The sequence below is a fragment of the Ranitomeya variabilis genome, chromosome 6 (genome assembly GCF_051348905.1).
Source record: "Ranitomeya variabilis isolate aRanVar5 chromosome 6, aRanVar5.hap1, whole genome shotgun sequence".
NCBI lineage: Eukaryota > Metazoa > Chordata > Amphibia > Anura > Dendrobatidae > Ranitomeya > Ranitomeya variabilis.
In genome coordinates this window covers 280024082-280044845 of record NC_135237.1, presented here as the reverse complement: position 1 = coordinate 280044845, position 20764 = coordinate 280024082, and positions in this window count along the sequence as shown.

Below are 20764 nucleotides of genomic sequence, written 5' to 3'. Positions count from 1 at the left end.
AGTGTAGGCCGAAGCCTACTTGAACCGATTTCAAAGGTCACCTTTAACCCCCCCTCAGGGGTTAGAAAGTAGAAGAGCCACAGCTTATGCAGCAGTAGTGCTGCACAAGTCAAAGGTTGCTCTTTTAATTTTTCTCCTTGCACACGCTGAATGAAACACGTATAACATTTAGCCCTTTATACAGTCAAACTGTGTAATGGAGGCGAGAGTTCCCTTTGTAATGAGACGCAGCACAGGTGTCAAGAATCCCACCTTGGTGCTGGGTGCAGCCTCCCGAGCGTTGTTATTTGCTGTACAGGAGTCTGCGCTGTCGTGTTATCCCCTGGCCTAGCGCCGTTAGCGCTGCCCATCTTCTGGCATCATGTAATGTCGGCCGGTGCGGTTCGCGATGACCATGAATCCCAGCCCCGCAGTGTCTTAACATTGTTAAAACACTGCGGGGCTGGGATTCAGGGCCTGGCGCAGCACATATGTTGGCCTCTCACACTCGGGTCCTTACACCCGCTTCAGACTGTGCGGCGTCATCTGATCCCTTATCGCATGCCACGGCCATGAAGCCGCACAGTCCGAAGAAGGCGGAAGGAGAGGAGGGACAGGCGAACTGATGCACTGATCCTGCCCATCAATCACACCCTCGCAGTCCCAATAAATAAGACACCGAGGGGCGTTGTGCGGGTCAGGGCGGCCGCAGAGGCGCAGCCAGCCAAACAATGATGCCAGAAGACGGGCAGCGCTACCAAGGGGGTTGCAGCGTGTCATTACAAAGGAAAGTCACACCACCGGGACGGTTAAATGGTCACACAGAGGACACATTGCGGACGTGTTTTCAGTTCCACATGTGCGAGGAGAGTACGTTTCTGAGCCACCTTGCACACATGCAGCATTACCGCTGTACAAGGTGGCTGGATAACGTAAAAACGCCTGGGGGAGGGGGGACAGGTTCCCTTCAATTTCAGTTCTTGTGTCTGCGTGGCTTTTGCAGGACACGTTGCCGGCTGCACAGCAGGGGAACAGCTGGCGGTGCTGGACCCCACTGACACATTGGCTGGTGTTTTTCTCTGTGCAGCTAGCACATCTGGGCCCCAACTGGCGGTGTGTTAGAGCCCAGGGACAGCAGGAGGAGGAGCAGGAGGAGGAGGAGCAGGGGGAGGGGAGTGTAGGCCGAAGCCTGCACTGGCGGCAGCTTTGGGTGTGTTGTGTCTGCGTGGCTTTTGCAGGACACGTTGCCGGCTACACAGCAGGGGAACAGCTGGCGGTGCTGGACCCCACTGACACATTGGCGAGGTGTTTGGCTCTGTGCAGCCAGCACTTCCGGACAGCAACTAGCGTTGTTGGAGCCCGGGCTCTGCAGGTGGAGCAGAGTGTAGGCCGAAGCCTACTTGAACCGATTTCAAAGGTCACCTTTAACCCCCCCTCAGGGGTTAGAAAGTAGAAGAGCCACAGCTTATGCAGCAGTAGTGCTGCACAAGTCAAAGGTTGCTCTTTTAATTTTTCTCCTTGCACACGCTGAATGAAACACGTATAACATTTAGCCCTTTATACAGTCAAACTGTGTAATGGAGGCGAGAGTTCCCTTTGTAATGAGACGCAGCACAGGTGTCAAGAATCCCACCTTGGTGCTGGGTGCAGCCTCCCGAGCGTTGTTATTTGCTGTACAGGAGTCTGCGCTGTCGTGTTATCCCCTGGCCTAGCGCCGTTAGCGCTGCCCATCTTCTGGCATCATGTAATGTCGGCCGGTGCGGTTCGCGATGACCATGAATCCCAGCCCCGCAGTGTCTTAACATTGTTAAAACACTGCGGGGCTGGGATTCAGGGCCTGGCGCAGCACATATGTTGGCCTCTCACACTCGGGTCCTTACACCCGCTTCAGACTGTGCGGCGTCATCTGATCCCTTATCGCATGCCACGGCCATGAAGCCGCACAGTCCGAAGAAGGCGGAAGGAGAGGAGGGACAGGCGAACTGATGCACTGATCCTGCCCATCAATCACACCCTCGCAGTCCCAATAAATAAGACACCGAGGGGCGTTGTGCGGGTCAGGGCGGCCGCAGAGGCGCAGCCAGCCAAACAATGATGCCAGAAGACGGGCAGCGCTACCAAGGGGGTTGCAGCGTGTCATTACAAAGGAAAGTCACACCACCGGGACGGTTAAATGGTCACACAGAGGACACATTGCGGACGTGTTTTCAGTTCCACATGTGCGAGGAGAGTACGTTTCTGAGCCACCTTGCACACATGCAGCATTACCGCTGTACAAGGTGGCTGGATAACGTAAAAACGCCTGGGGGAGGGGGGACAGGTTCCCTTCAATTTCAGTTCTTGTGTCTGCGTGGCTTTTGCAGGACACGTTGCCGGCTGCACAGCAGGGGAACAGCTGGCGGTGCTGGACCCCACTGACACATTGGCTGGTGTTTTTCTCTGTGCAGCTAGCACATCTGGGCCCCAACTGGCGGTGTGTTAGAGCCCAGGGACAGCAGGAGGAGGAGCAGGAGGAGGAGGAGCAGGGGGAGGGGAGTGTAGGCCGAAGCCTGCACTGGCGGCAGCTTTGGGTGTGTTGTGTCTGCGTGGCTTTTGCAGGACACGTTGCCGGCTACACAGCAGGGGAACAGCTGGCGGTGCTGGACCCCACTGACACATTGGCGAGGTGTTTGGCTCTGTGCAGCCAGCACTTCCGGACAGCAACTAGCGTTGTTGGAGCCCGGGCTCTGCAGGTGGAGCAGAGTGTAGGCCGAAGCCTACTTGAACCGATTTCAAAGGTCACCTTTAACCCCCCCTCAGGGGTTAGAAAGTAGAAGAGCCACAGCTTATGCAGCAGTAGTGCTGCACAAGTCAAAGGTTGCTCTTTTAATTTTTCTCCTTGCACACGCTGAATGAAACACGTATAACATTTAGCCCTTTATACAGTCAAACTGTGTAATGGAGGCGAGAGTTCCCTTTGTAATGAGACGCAGCACAGGTGTCAAGAATCCCACCTTGGTGCTGGGTGCAGCCTCCCGAGCGTTGTTATTTGCTGTACAGGAGTCTGCGCTGTCGTGTTATCCCCTGGCCTAGCGCCGTTAGCGCTGCCCATCTTCTGGCATCATGTAATGTCGGCCGGTGCGGTTCGCGATGACCATGAATCCCAGCCCCGCAGTGTCTTAACATTGTTAAAACACTGCGGGGCTGGGATTCAGGGCCTGGCGCAGCACATATGTTGGCCTCTCACACTCGGGTCCTTACACCCGCTTCAGACTGTGCGGCGTCATCTGATCCCTTATCGCATGCCACGGCCATGAAGCCGCACAGTCCGAAGAAGGCGGAAGGAGAGGAGGGACAGGCGAACTGATGCACTGATCCTGCCCATCAATCACACCCTCGCAGTCCCAATAAATAAGACACCGAGGGGCGTTGTGCGGGTCAGGGCGGCCGCAGAGGCGCAGCCAGCCAAACAATGATGCCAGAAGACGGGCAGCGCTACCAAGGGGGTTGCAGCGTGTCATTACAAAGGAAAGTCACACCACCGGGACGGTTAAATGGTCACACAGAGGACACATTGCGGACGTGTTTTCAGTTCCACATGTGCGAGGAGAGTACGTTTCTGAGCCACCTTGCACACATGCAGCATTACCGCTGTACAAGGTGGCTGGATAACGTAAAAACGCCTGGGGGAGGGGGGACAGGTTCCCTTCAATTTCAGTTCTTGTGTCTGCGTGGCTTTTGCAGGACACGTTGCCGGCTGCACAGCAGGGGAACAGCTGGCGGTGCTGGACCCCACTGACACATTGGCTGGTGTTTTTCTCTGTGCAGCTAGCACATCTGGGCCCCAACTGGCGGTGTGTTAGAGCCCAGGGACAGCAGGAGGAGGAGCAGGAGGAGGAGGAGCAGGGGGAGGGGAGTGTAGGCCGAAGCCTGCACTGGCGGCAGCTTTGGGTGTGTTGTGTCTGCGTGGCTTTTGCAGGACACGTTGCCGGCTACACAGCAGGGGAACAGCTGGCGGTGCTGGACCCCACTGACACATTGGCGAGGTGTTTGGCTCTGTGCAGCCAGCACTTCCGGACAGCAACTAGCGTTGTTGGAGCCCGGGCTCTGCAGGTGGAGCAGAGTGTAGGCCGAAGCCTACTTGAACCGATTTCAAAGGTCACCTTTAACCCCCCCTCAGGGGTTAGAAAGTAGAAGAGCCACAGCTTATGCAGCAGTAGTGCTGCACAAGTCAAAGGTTGCTCTTTTAATTTTTCTCCTTGCACACGCTGAATGAAACACGTATAACATTTAGCCCTTTATACAGTCAAACTGTGTAATGGAGGCGAGAGTTCCCTTTGTAATGAGACGCAGCACAGGTGTCAAGAATCCCACCTTGGTGCTGGGTGCAGCCTCCCGAGCGTTGTTATTTGCTGTACAGGAGTCTGCGCTGTCGTGTTATCCCCTGGCCTAGCGCCGTTAGCGCTGCCCATCTTCTGGCATCATGTAATGTCGGCCGGTGCGGTTCGCGATGACCATGAATCCCAGCCCCGCAGTGTCTTAACATTGTTAAAACACTGCGGGGCTGGGATTCAGGGCCTGGCGCAGCACATATGTTGGCCTCTCACACTCGGGTCCTTACACCCGCTTCAGACTGTGCGGCGTCATCTGATCCCTTATCGCATGCCACGGCCATGAAGCCGCACAGTCCGAAGAAGGCGGAAGGAGAGGAGGGACAGGCGAACTGATGCACTGATCCTGCCCATCAATCACACCCTCGCAGTCCCAATAAATAAGACACCGAGGGGCGTTGTGTGGGTCAGGGCGGCCGCAGAAGCGCAGCCAGCCAAACAATGATGCCAGAAGACGGGCAGCGTTACCAAGGAGCTTGTTGCGTGTGTCAATACAAAATCAAATCACACCTGAGGGACGTTTTAATGGTCACAGAGGACACATTTTAGACGTGTTCACTTCAACATGGGCAAGGAGAATAAGTTTCTGAGCCACCTTGAACACATGCAGCATTACTGCTGTTCAAGGTAGCTGTAAAACATAGAAACACCTGGGGGAGGGGGGACAGGTTCCCTTCAATTTCAGTTCTTGTGTCTGCGTGGCTTTTGCAGGACACGTTGCCGGCTACACAGCAGGGGAACAGCTGGCGGTGCTGGACCCCACTGACACATTGGCTGGTGTTTTTCTCTGTGCAGCTAGCACATCTGGGCAAAAACTGGCGGTGTTAGAGCCCAGGGTCAGCAGGAGGAGCAGGGGGAGCGGAGTGTAGGCCGAAGCCTGCACTCGAGCAAGTTGAAAGGAAACCTTTAACCCCCCCCCCCCCAGGCGTTTGTAGCTGAAAGAGCCATTGTGTACAGCACTAATGCTGGAAAAGGTAAACTTAGCTCTTTTAATTATGGTCCTTGTACATGCGGAACCTAACATTTATGAAATGTGTCCCCACACAGCGTTAAACCGTCCGGTAGGTGGAACTTTCCTTTGTCGTGTGACGCAGCACAGCCATCATTTTTACCCCCTTGTCGCCGTTCGCCCCCTCCTCAGCGTTGTTTGAATCTGTCCCGGAGCCTGCGCTGTTAGGTTAGCCCATGGCTATGCACACATGTTGCGCTGCCCGTCTTCTGACCTCATTTGGTGTCAGGCTGGCTGCGCCTGTGCGGGTGCGTTGGCCGAGATCCCGCCTCGCAGTGTCGTCTCATGTAATCCCACCGCGGGCCTGTGATCCGTGCCCGTGCGCAGTGCATATCCTCTCCTCTCACTCCCCTCCCTACGGCTTTTTCAGACTGTGCGGTGTCACGGCCGTGGCATGCTATTAGGGACCAGCTGACATCGCACAGTCTGAAGAAGCCGTAGGGAGGGGAGTGAGAGGAGAGGATATGCACTGCGCACGGGCACGGATCACAGGCCCGCGGTGGGATTACATTAGACGACACTGCGAGGCGGGATCTCGGCCAGCGCACCCGCACAGGCGCAGCCAGCCTGACACCAAATGAGGTCAGAAGACGGGCAGCGCAACATGTGTGCATGGCCAAGGGCTAACCTAACAGCGCAGGCTCCGGGACAGATTCAAACAACGCTGAGGAGGGGGCGCACGGCGCCAAGGGGGTAAAAATGATGGCTGTGCTGCGTCACACGACAAAGGAAAGTTCCACCTACCGGACGGTGTAACGCTGTGTGGGGACACATTTCATAAGTGTTTGGTTCAGCATGTGCAAGGAGCATCACGAAAAGAGGCACTTTTTCCCTTTGCATCATCATTACTGCTGCACAAGGTGGCTCCTTCAGTAACAAACGCCTGGGGGGGGGGGGGGGGTCAGGTTCCCTTACATTTAACTTGTTGTGTCTGCGTGGCGGTCGCAGTACACGTTGCCGTATACACAGCAGGGGAACAGCTGGCGGTGCTGAACCCCACTAACACATTGGCGAGGTGTTTGGCTCTGTGCGTACAGCACTTCTGGACGGCAACTAGCGGTGTTGGAGCCCAGGGACACGTGGAGGAGGAGGAGGTTGGAGGAGGTAGGAGGAGGTAGGAGGGATTGCCACACACACAGCAGGGGAACAGCTGACGTTACTGAACCCCAATAACAGAGGAGGGACTGTTGACTGTGCGTACAGCACTTCTGGACGGCAACTGGCGGTGTTGGAGCCCAGGGACAGGTGGAGGAGGAGGAGGTTGGAGGAGGTAGGAGGGATTGCCACACACACAGCAGGGGAACAGCTGACGTTACTGAACCCCAATAACAGAGGAGGGACTGTTGACTGTGCGTACAGCACTTCTGGACGGCAACTGGCGGTGTTGGAGCCCAGGGACAGGTGGAGGAGGAGGAGGTAGGAGGAGGTAGGAGGGATTGCCACACACACAGCAGGGGAACAGCTGACGTTACTGAACCCCAATAACAGAGGAGGGACTGTTGACTGTGCGTACAGCACTTCTGGACGGCAACTGGCGGTGTTGGAGCCCAGGGACAGGTGGAGGAGGAGGAGGTTGGAGGAGGTAGGAGGGATTGCCACACACACAGCAGGGGAACAGCTGACGTTACTGAACCCCAATAACAGAGGAGCGACTGTTGACTGTGCGTACAGCACTTCTGGACGGCAACTGGCGGTGTTGGAGCCCAGGGACAGGTGGAGGAGGAGGAGGTTGGAGGAGGTAGGAGGGATTGCCACACACACAGCAGGGGAACAGCTGACGTTACTGAACCCCAATAACAGAGGAGGGACTGTTGACTGTGCGTACAGCACTTCTGGACGGCAACTGGCGGTGTTGGAGCCCAGGGACAGGTGGAGGAGGAGGAGGTTGGAGGAGGTAGGAGGAGGTAGGAGGGATTGCCACACACACAGCAGGGGAACAGCTGACGTTACTGAACCCCAATAACAGAGGAGGGACTGTTGACTGTGCGTACAGCACTTCTGGACGGCAACTGGCGGTGTTGGAGCCCAGGGACAGGTGGAGGAGGAGGAGGTTGGAGGAGGTAGGAGGGATTGCCACACACACAGCAGGGGAACAGCTGACGTTACTGAACCCCAATAACAGAGGAGGGACTGTTGACTGTGCGTACAGCACTTCTGGACGGCAACTGGCGGTGTTGGAGCCCAGGGACAGGTGGAGGAGGAGGAGGTTGGAGGAGGTAGGAGGAGGTAGGAGGGATTGCCACACACACAGCAGGGGAACAGCTGACGTTACTGAACCCCAATAACAGAGGAGGGACTGTTGACTGTGCGTACAGCACTTCTGGACGGCAACTGGCGGTGTTGGAGCCCAGGGACAGGTGGAGGAGGAGGAGGTTGGAGGAGGTAGGAGGGATTGCCACACACACAGCAGGGGAACAGCTGACGTTACTGAACCCCAATAACAGAGGAGCGACTGTTGGGACTGTGCGTACAGCACTACCAGGCAACAACTAGCGGTGTTGGAGCCCAGGGACAGGTGGAAAAGCAGAGGAACACAATGTAGGCCGAAGCCTGAGAAAGTCGAAAGGGAACCTTTAACCCCCCCCCAAGGCGTTTGTAGCTGAAAGAGCCAGCTTGTGCAGCACAAAAGATGCAAAAGGAAAAGGTGGCTCTTTTCATCATGCTCCTTGCAAACACAGAACTAAACACTTATAAAATGTGTCCCCTGCAACCGTAAAACCGTCCCGGAGGTGGGACTTTCCTTCGTAATGTGACGCAGCCCAGCCGTCATTCCTACCCCCCCGGCGCCGCGCACCGGCTCCTCAGCGTTGTTTTATTCCGTCCAGGAGCCTGCGCTGTTATGTTATCCCGTGGCCAGGCACACTTAGCGCTGCCCGTCTTCTGGCATCATTTGGTGTCTGGATGGCTGCGCCTGTGCGGCCGCGCTGGCAGAGAGCCCGCCTCGCAGTGTCTTCTGATTTAATCCCACTGGGGGCCTGGGATCCATGGACATGCGCAGTGCATATCTGAACCTCCACCTCTCACTCATCTCCCTATGGCTTCTTCAGACTGTGCGGTGTCACGGCCGTGGCATGCTGTTAGGGACCAGCTGACACCGAACAGTCTGAAGAAGCCATAGGGAAATGAGTGAGAGGTGGAGGTTCAGATATGCACTGCGCATGTCCATGGATCCCAGGCCCCCAGTGGGATTAAATCAGAAGACACTGCGAGGCGGGCTCTCTGCCAGCGCGGCCGCACAGGCACAGCCATCCAGACACCAAATGATGCCAGAAGACGGGCAGCGCTAAGTGTGCCTGGCCACGGGATAACATAACAGCGCAGGCTCCTGGACGGAATAAAACAACGCTGAGGAGCCGGTGCGCGGCGCCGGGGGGGTAGGAATGACGGCTGGGCTGCGTCACATTACGAAGGAAAGTCCCACCTCCGGGACGGTTTTACGGTATCAGTGGACACATTTTATAAGTGTTAAGTTCTGCGTGTGCAAGGAGCTAAACAAAAATAGCTACCTTTTCCTTGGGCAGCATTACTGCTGCACAAGGTGGCTCTTTCAGTAACAAACGCCTTGGGGGGGGGGGGACAGATTCCCTTACATTTCAGTTGTTGTGTCAGCGTGGCGGTCGCATGACACATTGCCGGCTACACAGCTGGGGATCAGCTGACGTTACTGAAACCCAATAACACTGGGTCGTATGTTTTGACTGTGCAGACGGCACGTCTGAGCCTCAACTGGCGGTGTTGGAGCCCAGGAATTTAAGTTCAGGTGGTAGAAAGATGAACACAACAGGAGACCTGGATAACGTATACAGTGACCTAATTATTCAATCAGGAGGAGGAGTGGCAAATTCCGGCGAGATCCAGGCCTTGTTCATTTTCAGGAAAGTAAGCCGGTCAACGTTATCGGAGGATAGTCGCATGCGACGGTCAGTTAGTACACCACCTGCAGCACTAAAGACACGTTCCGATAATACACTGGCCGCAGGGCAAGACAGCACCTCCAATGCATACTGGCTTAGCTCTGGCCATGTATCCAGCTTTGAGACCCAAAACTTGAAAGGGGAAGAGCCGTCTGGGAGTACAGCAAGAGGGCAAGACATGTAGTCTGTCACCATCTGACGGAACCGTTGCCTCCTGCTGACTGGAGCCGTCTGTGATGGTGTAGACTTTTGTGGCGGGCACAGAAAACTGTGCCACAGTTCGGCCATACTGGTCTTGCCTTGGGCAGAGGCACTGCTTCTGCTCCCTCTTTGTGCAGAGCCTCCACCACGGCCTGGACGCACTGAGCTGCTTTGGAATGCACTAGCAGCACTTCTCTCAGTTGGAATGGAGAAGATGATGGAATTGACCAGTGTGTCTTGGTACTCCCGCATTTTTCGCTCCCGGTTCAACGGTGTGATGAGGCTTTCTACGTTGTCCCGGTAGCGAGGATCGAGGAGGGTGAACACCCAATAATCAGACATGTTGAGAATGTGGGCGATGCGGCGGTCGTTTCTCAGGCACTGCAGCATGTAATCCACCATGTGCTGCAGACTGCCAACTGCCCAAGAAACGCTGTCCCCTGCTGGAGGCGTGATCTCTGCCCGCTCGTCATCACCCCACCCTCGCTGTACACACTGACTACTGGACAATTGTGTAACTCCCTCCTCTGGACGGATGTCTTCCTCCTCCATTGACTCCTCCTCATCCTCCTCACAAACGGTCCCCTGCCTACGCGTTTGTGAGGAACCACGTGGCGCTGACTGTCCAGAAGATGATGGAAATGGTGAATCCTCATCCTCCACCTCTTCCACAACATCATCCCTTAGCGCTTGCAGTGATTTTTCAAGCAGGCAGATAAGGGGGACAGTCATGCTGACTAGTGCATCATCTGCACTCGCCATCCGCGTGGAATAATCAAAGGGACGCAAAACCTGGCAGACGTCATTCATAGTGGCCCACTCTGTGGTTGTGAAGTCTGTACGGCGCTGACTGCGACTTTTTTGCGCCTGAAGCAGCTGGTACTCCATTACAGCTTGCTGCTGCTCACACAACCGCTCCAACATATGTAACGTGGAATTCCACCTGGTAGGTAGGTCACATATGATGCGATGTTCCGGCAGGCGGTGTCGGCGCTGCAGAGCCGCAATGCGCGCTTTTGCCGTGCTGGAACGCCGCAAGTGAGCACACTCTAGGCGGACCTTGTGCAGCAGTGCATCAAGATCCGGATAGTCCCTCAAAAAGCTCTGCACGACCAAATTGAGCACATGTGCCAGACATGGGATGTGAGTGAGGTTGCCGAGGCCCAGAGCTGCCACCAGATTTCGGCCATTATCACACACTACCATGCCTGGCTGGAGATTCGCTGGCACAAACCACACATCGCTCTCCTGCTTGATGGCATTCCAGAGCTCCTGCGCTGTGTGGCTACGATTCCCCAAGAAAATTAATTTCAAGACGGCCTGTTGACGTTTGGCCACGGCTGTGCTCATGTCGGTCGTAACAGGTACACGTTCATCACGGGTCCATGTGGAGGTGGACTGTGACGGCTCCTGCAGCGATGATTCTGAGGAACTGGTGTAAGAGGAGGAGTCAATGCGTACAGAATGGATTCCTGCAATCCTTGGAGTGGGCAGGACACGTCCTGCGCCACTCGCACGGTCTGTACCCGGCTCAACGACATTAACCCAATGGGCAGTGAGGGAAAGGTATCGCCCCTGTCCATGTTGACTGGTCCACGCATCGGTGGTGAGGTGGACCTTGCTACTGACGGCGTTCAGTAGCGCGTGTTTTATGTGTCCCTCCACATGCTTCTGCAGGGCAGGGACGGCTTGCCTGCTGAAGTAAAAGTGGCTGGGCACATTGTACTGTGGGACTGCCAATGACATCAAGTCACGGAAGCTGTCAGTCTCCACCAGCCTGAATGACAGCATTTCCAGTGACAGAAGTTTGGCAATGCCTGCAGTCAGAGCCTGTGCTCGTGGGTGGTTTGACGAGAAAGGCCGCCTTTTCTCCCATGCCTGTACTACCGATGGCTGTAGACTGGGCTGGGAGTGTGTGGATGACTGGGAAAGTGGCGCTGCGGGTGGAATTACAGCGGGTCTCTGGACAACAGGGGCAGAGGTTCTTCCACGGCGATCCTGGGAGGACGCCGAACCAGCTGCGTGTGAGGTAGAGGAAGAGGCAACACGAGCTGAAGAGGTGGTAGCTGCCGCTGTTGGTTGGCCTACCTCTTCAGTGTGTTTTTCTAACTCCGCCGGGTGCCTGTTGCGCACATGTTTCCACATGTTGGAGGTATTGAGGTTGCTGACATTTTTCCCTCTTTTGACTTTTTGATGACACACGTTGCATCTGACATAGCAAATGTCATCTGCAACTGTGTCAAAAAAGGACCAGGCACTGCAAGTCTTGGGAGCGCCCTTTTTGGCTTTTGGAAGAGACATGCTCCTAACGGGTGCCAAAGCGGAGGCTGCAGGATCCGCAGTCTTCCCCCTCCCTCTCCCTCTTTGGGCCGTACGGGGAATCTCTTCCTCAGAGCTGCTCCCACCACCTTCCTGTCCCTCACGCCAAGATGGGTCGAGGACCTCATCATCTACACTACCCTCTGCCCCCAACTGCTCCTCCTGGGTAGTCTCAGCAGCAGAGCACGCACCAGTAAGTGGCACCTGAGTGTCATCATCAGCTGATGCGGCCTGCGATGTGGTGACCGGAGCCACTGGCCCACCCGCCTCTTCAGAGGAAGACAGAAAAAGCTGTTGGGCATCACTGCACCCTGCCTCTTCTTCCATTTCTCCAATGCTGCTTGGCTGGCCCCCTGTTTCCAAGCCAAGAGATTCAGAGAACAGAAGTAGAGACGGCTCCTGTCCTGGGCTCTCTGTCTGCCTGGGCAATTTGGCAGGTGGTGAAGAGACAGATGGCTGCTCTCCAGTGCTCTGTGTCTGAGAGGATGTGGCACTAATGGAAGTTGATGCATTAGCTGCCATCCATCCGACAACAGCTTCAATTTGTTCTTCACGCAGCAGCGGTGTACGGCGCTCGGACACAAAGCTTCGCATGAACGACTGTTGCCTGGTGAAAGTGGGTGCTGATGAGTCACCGGTGCCCGCAGCAGGCACAGAATCCCCACGTCCCCTCCCTGCTCCGCGCCCACGCCCACGCCCACGTGCCTTACTCACTGCCTTCTTCATCTTGGTTGACTGATAAAAATAAGCAGAAAAGTACTAACGGATTTGTGTGCTTATTCCTGAGCAACTCCTCCTAACAGGTATAAGAAGCACTAATTATCTAAAGTGTGGACTAGACTTTAATATGAGCTAATGTGGCCTACAGAAATGTAAAGTGGTGTAACTGGTGTGTTTGGTGAACTTTATTATTTATTTATTTTTTGGGGGCTGAACTGACAACAGATAGAGCTGCAGTCACACGGAGACCGTGCAGACAGACGTAAACGGCGCTACAAGGCCCAAAAACCCTCCTCTACTTTATCCTATGTAGTGTTTTTCCACAAATTAGCTGGAGACGGGTGGAAAGACACTAATAGGATTTTTTTGAATAAATTAGCAGCAGACTACACTATTTGGAAAAAAAAGAAAATTGATTTGGCGGTATGACGCAGTGAAAAACCCTGAGCTGGAGACAACCAGGCTATAGCTGCTCACAGATTACAGGGCGAGCTGCAGTCACACGGAGACCGTGCAGACAGCCGTAAACGGCGCTGCAAGGCCCAAAAACCCTCCTCTACTTTATCCTATGTAGTGTTTTTCCACAAATTAGCTGGAGACGGGTGGAAAGACACTAATAGGATTTTTTTAAATTAATTAGCAGCAGACTACACTACTTTGAAAAAAAAGAAAATTGATTTGGCGGTATGACGCAGTGAAAAACCCTGAGCTGGAGACAACCAGGCTATAGCTGCTCACAGATTACAGGGCGAGCTGCAGTCACACGGAGACCGTGCAGACAGCCGTAAACGGCGCTGCAAGGCCCAAAAACCCTCCTCTACTTTATCCTATATAGTGTTTTTCCACAAATTAGCTGGAGACGGGTGGAAAGACACTAATAGGATTTTTTTAAATTAAGTAGCAGCAGACTACACTACTTTGAAAAAAAAGAAAATTGATTTGGCGGTATGACGCAGTGAAAAACCCTGAGCTGGAGACAACCAGGCTACAGCTGCTCACAGATTACAGGGCGAGCTGCAGTCACACGGAGACCGTGCAGACAGCCGTAAACGGCGCTGCAAGGCCCAAAAACCCTCCTCTACTTTATCCTATGTAGTGTTTTTCCACAAATTAGCTGGAGACGGGTGGAAAGACACTAATAGGATTTTTTAAAATTAATTAGCAGCAGACTACACTACTTTGAAAAAAAAGAAAATTGATTTGGCGGTATGACGCAGTGAAAAACCCTGAGCTGGAGACAACCAGGCTACAGCTGCTCACAGATTACAGGGCGAGCTGCAGTCACACGGAGACCGTGCAGACGGCCGTAAACGGCGCTGCAAGGCCCAAAAACCCTCCTCTACTTTATCCTATGTAGTGTTTTTCCACAAATTAGCTGGAGACGGGTGGAAAGACACTAATAGGATTTTTTTGAATAAATTAGCAGCAGACTACACTACTTGGGAAAAAAAAAAAAAAAGGAACAGTATGAGGCAATGAACCACCCTCCCTGAACTGAATACAACCAACTATGGATGGCCTATGTGGCTGCACTCAGACTGGAGACTGGGCTGCACTCACACACACACACACAGACCCTGCAGATCGCTGTGAAAACAGCGCTACAAGGCAAAAGCAAGGTGAATAGTAGGTGAACACAGCGGTTGCTAAATTAGCCTTTGGAAAGCACAAAGAAGCAAATCGCTATCTCTAAACTGTCCCTCAGTCAGCAAACAGCGTCCTGTCACTAACTGAATTCACAGCAGAGTGATCGCAAAATGGCGCCAGCGACTTTTAAACTGCATCATGACATCATTACACCAGCCAATCACAGCCTTGCCAGTAGTTTCATGCCCTCCATGCTAAACAGGATGTGCCCACACTTGGAATCAATCTCATTGGCTGAATTTCTGCTTTTTGAATCTTAGAACTTCCGATTCCGGTATCCGATACGCGGCAAGTATCGGAATCCCGGTATCGGAATTCCGATACCGCAAGTATCGGCCGATACCCGATACTTGCGGTATCGGAATGCTCAACACTAATCATTACACTTCTTACAAAATAAATAGTATCGCTTGAATATACAGCATTACACTTCTTACAATGAACACATTCTATAGTGAATATTGCAGAAACGACAAGCAGGAGCTGGCTCCTACATAATCACACACAACATGCATTCACAAATATCATCATCCACATGGTTCATCAATCAGTACAGCAAAAACTGGCTGCATTTGCTTCCCACCAATGTTTTGGGGGGTCCCAACAGCTGTTTCTCTGGTATCCCAGATAACTGCGCAAACACAGAATGGTTAAAAATCTTTCTGTGTTGGAGATACAAACATTCCACACAAACACTCCTTAAACCACACAGAAATAATTTGGTGTTTTGATTATTATCACAGTGAATATTATCCCAGTAATTGTTTTATATTAGATGTTTATATGCTGTATTAAGATTACACTTATTTGATAATCCGATGATAGGGAGAATGACCCTGTGTTTCTGCAGTATTATTCTGCTGTGAGTTTGTAGTGGTATTCTCATTTATATGTGATTTATAATGGGCACATTATGTATGCGGCCATATTACAACACCCGCAAGTATGAAGCGTGGTGTTTTATACGTTTATAAAAAGCAAAGACACGGTATTGTAAAAATGTAAAAGATTTTTATTGTAAAATAAACACATCTCAAAGACATTTCGCTGCTGCATCGTACAAAATAAACAGTATCGCTTGAATATACAGCAACACACTTAATACAAAATAAATATCAATGCTGCATCGTACAAAATAAATAGCACGATGATTATACATCATTACACTTCTTACAAAATAAATAGTATCGCTTGAATATACAGCATTACACTTCTTACAATGAACACATTCTATAGTGAATATTGCAGAAACGACAAGCAGGAGCTGGCTCCTACATAATCACATAAGCAGCTGTGATCATGATGCTTGGGATATGGCTGCAAAGCCTGTTCACACACACACAACATGCATTCACAAACATCATCATCCACATGGTTCATCAATCAGTACAGCAAAAACTGGCTGCATTTGCCTTCCACCGATGTTTGGGGGGTCCCAACAGCTGTTTCTCTGGTATCCCAGATAACTGCGCAAACACAGAATGGTTAAAAATCTTTCTGTGTTGGAGATACAAATATTCCACACAAACACTCCTTAAACCACACAGAAATAATTTGGTGTTGTGATTATTATCACAGTGAATATTATCCCAGTAATTGTTTTATATTAGATGTTTATATGCTGTATTAAGATTACACTTATTTGATAATCCGATGATAGGGAGAATGACTCTGTGTTTCTGCAGTATTATTCTGCTGTGAGTTTGAATGAGTCTGGTACTATAATTGCTAACAGCTGCTAAAATGTATCTCTACTGGCCACTAACTAGACAGCCAGACTTTCCGTGTTGGTGATACAAACATCTCCACACAAACACTCCTTAAACCACACAGAAATAATTTGGTGTTGTGATTATTATCACAGTGAATATTATCCCAGTAATTGTTTTATATTAGATGTTTATATGCTGTATTAAGATTACTCTTATTTGATAATCCGATGATAGGGAGAATGACCCTGTGTTTCTGCAGTATTATTCTGCTATGAGTTTGGATGAGTCTGATACTATAATTGCTAGATTATCGTATCAAAGTGTATTATTACACCTATTATTACATAGGTCCTTTTATTTATAGTCCTGATAATATTTATTCTCTTTTATTTACATTTTCATACACCTATAGTCCCAATAATATTTATTTGACCAGCAGTTAATTAATTAAAATCGCACTAAAGTGTGTTAAATAGACATCATACGGATATCGTAGTGAATCAACATGTATTAAATTGATTACTGATACGATTCCAACAAACTGATAATAAATTGTTATCAAAGTGGCAGCAATGCATATTAAATAGATATCACCTTGGCAAAATGTTGATGCCTCCGTCAGCACAAAGATGGATTTTTGCATGGAAAATAAAATACTGTAACATATGTAAAACATTATATTCAATAATATTCATATTTTTAAAGGAAAACTCTCCATGGGTGAGAATAGTGTACATTCAGAAGCTGCAAAAAGAAGTGAGTGCCGCGGTAATGCTCAGTGAGCTGCGGGTACGCTCACATCTTGTGCCGTACTACCTTAGGCCGGTTTCACACGTCAGTGATACCGGTACGTGAGGTGACAGTTTCCTCACGTACCGGAGACACTGACACACGTAGACCCATAAAAATCAATGCATCTGTGCAGATGTCATTGATTTTTTGCGGACCGTGTCTCCGTGTGCCAAACACGGAGACATGTCAGTGTTCGTGGGAGCGCACGTTTTACACGGACCCAATAGAGTCAATGGGTCCGCGTAAAACACGGACCTCACACGGACATTCTCCGTCTGGGGTCCGTGTGCGTGCAGGAGACAGCGCTACAGTAAGCGCTGTCCCCCCCACATGGTACTGAAGCCGGTATTCATATCTTCCCTGTAGCAGCGTTTGCTATAGAGAAAATATGAAGAATATTGTTAAAAATAAAGATCCATGTGTCCGCCGCCCCCCCACCCCCTGTGCGCCCCCCCGCTGGTCAGAAAATACTTACCCGCTCCCTCGCTCCTTCCTGGTCTGGCCGCGCCTCCTACTGTATGCGGTCACGTGGGGCCGATCATTTACAATCATGAATAGTCGGCTCCGCCCCTATGGGAGGTGGAGCCACATATTCATGACTGTAAATGATCGGGCCCACGTGACCGCATGCAGGAGAAGCCGCGGCCAGACCAGGAAGCAGCGAGGGAGGCGGGTAAGTATTTTCTGACCAGCGGGGGGGGCGCACAGGGGGTGGGGGGGCGCACAGGGGGTGGGGGGGCGCCGGACACATGGATCTTTATTTTAAACACTATTCTTCATATTTTCTCTACAGCAAACGTTGCTGCAGGGAAGATATGAATCGCAGCTTCAGCACCATGCAGAGTGGGTACCACACGCTCCGTGTGGTACCCACTCGCCATACGGGCGGCACACGTGTGCCGCACGTATGGCCTCCGTGAGTTCCCAGGCACAGGGACACGGATAACTCCGGTACCGATTTATTCCGGTACCGGAATTATCTGGACGTGTGGGACAGCCCTTATATGTTTTGTTTGCGGCAGTTCAGAGAAACCAAAAACCATACTACAAGACCACATGTATTTATGTTACACAGCATGGTGTAGACTGGATAGAAATGTAACAAAGCTTTAAAAGTACACATAAGTTAGATGTCTTTGAATAAAAATAATTTGTCTTATATTATTCACTGAAAGAAAGCAAAATTCACGGTATACATAGAACGACAAAGAGCTGAAACAAACTATAACTAAAAGTCAAATTATAAAGAAATTAAGATTTATTATCTGCAAAAGTGGAGAAACAAACTTTGAATGTTTTGTAATTGTAATATTCAGGAGTCTGCACATTTATGTTACTTGGTGACTCTAAAACCCTATCTTGGGAGCAAAAATAAATGTAATGACTAACAAAATCCAAGGAAAAAATAAAAATAAATAAATAAATAAATAAATAAGAATAACTGAGTGTAACAATTGCCAAGTAGTAGAAACAATAATTGATTTTACAATATCGCCCAAACAACCAGCTAGGTCATTATTCTTTATTTTAATTATGTTTTAACTTTGTACACCTTTTTTTTTTTTTTTTTTTTCCCATGACAGAAAAATCTACAAAACATTGAATTCAAGAAGGCTGTGTGCAAATAGCCAGCACAGACAGCTGTGAAATTAATATGTGATAAAATAATGTAGAATTAAAGAGAGATGGAGATGAAGCTCAACTCTTCAGAAAATGCAGAACCATGACCCCATGTTAGAGGGTATTAGTAACATTAACCAGTTACATACAAGTTAAAAGCAAGAATCACTAGCTGTATGTTATAAAATATGCCAAACGTTATTATATTCACTAATCCAACAAGTTCTAGAACCAAATTTCTACACATGGTGTTTATTGTAGAGATCCATAATTTTGTTCAATAAACGTTATTACTTTTATCTGAAAAAGTTCTCTCGTTCTTTATTTTACAAAGATCAGCACTGTTTATAGTATCAAATTGTCAATAAAAGAGGGGCCTACCTATATAAATACTGTAGGTGTATCAAATTGTCAATAAAAGAGAAAAACATTGTTTAACTATAAATAAACGCTAATCAACAGTCATTATACTGCCAGCCACATATGCTCAGATCGGGTGCTCTTCAGAATGAAGCAGACGCTTCCAATAGTACATGCATGTACTATAAATAAAAGGGCCTATATAATAATAACGAGAACGAGAAAAAAAATCGAAACGCCAGAATTACGTTTTTTTGGTCGCCGCGACATTGCATTAAAATGCAATAACGGGCGATCAAAAGAACGTATCTGCACCGACATGCTATTATTAAAAACGCCAGCTCGGCACGCAAAAAATAAGCCCTCACCCGACCCCAGATCACGAAAAATGGAGACGCTACGGGTATCGGAAAATGGCGCAATTTTATTTATTTTTTTTTTGCAAAGTTTGGAATTTTTTTTCACCACTTAGGTAAAACATAACCTAGACATGTGAGGTGTCTATGAACTCGTACTGACCTGGAGAATCATAATAGCAGGTCAGTTTTATCATTTAGTGAACCTAGCAAAAAAAACAAACAAAAAACAAGTGTGGGATTGCACTTTTTTTGCAATTTCACCGCACTTGGAATTTTTTTCCCGTTTTCTAGTACACGCCATGGTAAAACCAATGGTGTCATTCAAAAGTACAACTCGTCCTGCAAAAAATAAGCCCTTACATGGCCAAATTGACGGAAAAATAAAAAGTTATGGCTCTGGGAAGGAGGGGAGTGAAAAACGAAAATGGAAAAATGAAAAATCCCACGGTCATGAAGGGGTTAATTATCAATTTGTTGGGATCATATCAGTAATCAATTTAATACATTTTGATTCACTACGGTATCTGTATGATGTCTATTTAACACACTTTATGCGATTTTAATTAATTAACTGCTGGTCAAATAAATATTATTGGGACTATAGTTGTATGAAAATGTAAATAAAAGAGAATAAATATTATCGGGACTATAAATAAAGGGGCCTATGTAATAATAGGTGTAACAATACACTTTGATACACTATGATTTCGGTGTGATATCTATTTAATATGCTGTGCTGCCACTTTGATAAAAATTTATTATCAGTTTGTTGGAATCGTATCAGTAATCAATTTAATACATTTTGATTCACTACGATATCTGTATGATGTCTATTTAACACACTTTATGTGATTTTAATTAATTAACTGCTGGTCAAATAAATATTATTGGGACTATAGGTGTATGAAAATGTAAATAAAAGAGAATAAATATTATCGGGACTATAAATAAAAGGACCTATGTAATAATAGGTGTAATAATACACTTTGATACGATAATCTAGCAATTATAGTATCAGACTCATTCAAACTCATAGCAGAATAATACTGCAGAAACACAGGGTCATTCTCCCTATCATCGGATTATCAAATAAGAGTAATCTTAATACAGCATATAAACATCTAATATAAAACAATTACTGGGATAATATTCACTGTGATAATAATCACAACACCAAATTATTTCTGTGTGGTTTAAGGAGTGTTTGTGTGGAATGTTTGTATCTCCAACACAGAAAGATTTTTAACCATTCTGTGTTTGCGCAGTTATCTGGGATACCAGAGAAACAGCTGTTGGGACCCCCAAACATCGGTGGGAGGCAAATGCAGCCAGTTTTTGCTGTACTGATTGATGAACCATGTGGATGATGATGTTTGTGAATGCATGTTGTGTGTGTGTGAACAGGCTTTGCAGCCATATCCCAAGCATCATGATCACAGCTGCTTATGTGATTATGTAGGAGCCAGCTCCTGCATGTCGTTTCTGCAATATTCACTATGGAATGTGTTCATTGTAAGAAGTGTAATGCTGTATATTCAAACGATACTATTTATTTTGTAAGAAGTGTAATGATGTATAATCATCGTGCTATTTATTTTGTACGATGCAGCATTGATATTTATTTTGTAAGAAGTGTGTTGCTGTATATTCAAGCGATACTATTTATTTTGTACGATGCAGCAGCGAAATGTCTTTGAGATGTGTTTATTTTACAATAAAAATCTTTTACATTTTTACAATACCGTGTCTTTGCTTTTTATAA